Below are 2,606 nucleotides of genomic sequence, written 5' to 3'. Positions count from 1 at the left end.
CCGAAGTTAGAGCACTTCCTGGTGACATCAGTCACTTCCCTGCCCCCATTGGTGAGTCAATAAGTAACTAAAGTCTGGACTGTGTTTATGGACATTCCCCTAGTGCTGTTTACCTAAATGTGCCCTCCATAGCCCAGCTAAGAGCTAGGTTAATCTGGGCCGGCTAGAAAGCAGACCTTTTCCCAGCCAGTCACTACCAGCCCCCGGGTCTAAGATCCAACCCCCTGGCCAAGGGTGGCTCTCAGCCCAGGGGGCGATGGTGGGGGCCAGCTTAGCAGGCAGGCAGTGGAGTAGGTTCTAAACAGGTTTGGTGGAGCCAGGGGGTGAGGAGGTGGGGGACAGGAGAGGAGAAAGGGGTGGGATGAGTTATATAAGGGCTGCTAGGAAAGATAGTGAAGTTTTAAAAATAAACCACGAGGACAAGATAATTGGGGGGTGGGGGTGGGGAGAATGGAGAGGATACTGGCTGGATCCCCAACCTCAGAGAAGGGTCCTAGGTACGTGACAGAGCTGCTCTCAATACCACATACGACATCGACAGATGCAAAGATGATAGTCGACATTCACACAGCACTTGAAGGTTTGAGACACTATTTAAAATAAATACATAGGTTTTATTGATATCTTTTGCTTTTACTTTATCTAGCTCTCCCCTTGTATCCTTCCATTTCCTCCTTCAGAAAGACAACCCTTATAACAAAGGATTTTTTTTAAAGAAAAAGATGAGAAGAATTCAGCAAAACCAATCAATACTTTGAAAAAAACTGACATTCTAGACAATGTTACACACCTGTGGATCTCCCTCCATTATTGACATTTATTTTCTTATATCCTCACAACGACCCTGGGAGGGAGGGATTATTCTCCCCATTTTACAGGTGTGAAAAGTGAGCCTCGTCAAGGTTAAGTGATGTGCTCATGGACCCACAGCTGGTAAAATGTCTGAGATAGAGTATGGACCCAGGATCTCTCTCTACTAACTCCACATATAGGAATCCATTTATGTTCTATGTGTTTATGATAAGATGCAATCAATTACTCTTACAATCTGGTAGAGAAGACCTATAGAAACACATAACAAATACAGGGAGAGGTATGGGACTAAGTAAGAGCCAAGGAGACCTTCTCATAACAGTTGTGTCTGATTCTTTGTGACCCCATTTGGGATTTTCTCGGCAAAGATACTGGAGTGATTTGCCATTTCCTTCTCCAGCTCATTTGACAGATGAGGAAATTGAGGCAAACAGGGTTAAGTGACTTGCCCAGGGTCACCCAGCTAGTAAGTGTCTGAGGCCAGATTTGAACTAAGGAAGATGACTCTTCCTGACTTCGGGCATGGCATTCTATCCTCTGTGCCTGCCCCCTGTGCCAAGCAGTTGCTGTAGGAATTATATGTTCTCCCAAAATTCATGGTGGAACTATGACTCTCCATGACTGGTACACCAGCCTCCTTTGAATGTAAAACTGAGATCGCCTTAGTATTTTTAGCAGCCACCTCATGCTGCTGCTTTATTATGTGCTTGTAATAATTATCTAAGACCCCCAGATCTTTTTTCATACAAACTGTTGCCTAGTCAGGTCTTCTCTACATCCTACATGTGTGCAACTAACTTTTTTAAAAAAACTAAACATAAGACTTCACATTTACTTCTATTAAATTTTATCTTCTTTTATCTTCTTCCTCAATCCACTGTTGAAATGATATTGAATCTTGATTCTCTCATCTATTATAGCATCTCCTCAGAACCAGTCATATAGATGAAATCTTTCCATCTTATCCCTTCTCTTCCCAAGACCTTCCTTCCATCATTCTTCATGGTTTCACCTGTTTCTCCAGTCTTTCCTTCCTGAACTTGTCTCTTCTCCATTCCCTTCAGATCTAAATATGAAGAATTTTCCTAGGGCAGCCAAGTGGTGCAGTGAGTAGAACACCAGCCCTGGAGTCAGGAGGGCCTGAGTTCAAATCCGGTCTCAGACACTTGACACACTTACTAGCTGTGTGACTTTGGGCAAGCCACTTAACCCCAATTGCCCTGCCTTCCCCCTTCAAAAACAAAACAAAAAAACAACAAAAAAGAATTTTTCAGTCCTTATAAATCACCCCTCCTCCTTCTAACCTCAGATTCTACCTCCCCCATGAAGCCTACCCTCATAAATATGCCCCTATTCCCAAAGCAGAATTATGGATCTCCTTCTCCTGGTTTGAGGGCCATCTAAATGGATCAGACTTCATCTGTCTTGCTTTGTTAGAGCAGAGCGGGGCTAAGAAGGGGTGGCCAGGATCGCCTTCCCCACCCCCAACCCTTTCTTTCTCTCCTCCTAAAATAGAACCATAAATATTGTGGCAACAGGAAATGACTAGTTACTGATGTGGGAGTCATAGCAGAATCATCTGTCTGTGTGCAGTCAGAACACCAACTAGTTAAAGGTCAAAATCCATATCAAATTAGAAGAAAGCATAATGATGAGAAGACAGTAAACATAACTGCAGTAGCTTCAACCTGACTTGTTCAAACAAACTGTTGATACCAAGCTGACACCCCACAAGCCCACCTTTTTCTTTTTTTTAAACTTTTGTAAAGGGAGGCCAGTGAGCAGGTACAGCA

Source organism: Trichosurus vulpecula, chromosome 4 (assembly GCF_011100635.1).
Source record: "Trichosurus vulpecula isolate mTriVul1 chromosome 4, mTriVul1.pri, whole genome shotgun sequence".
NCBI classification, from domain to species: domain Eukaryota; kingdom Metazoa; phylum Chordata; class Mammalia; order Diprotodontia; family Phalangeridae; genus Trichosurus; species Trichosurus vulpecula.
This window is presented reverse-complemented; position numbering follows the sequence as displayed.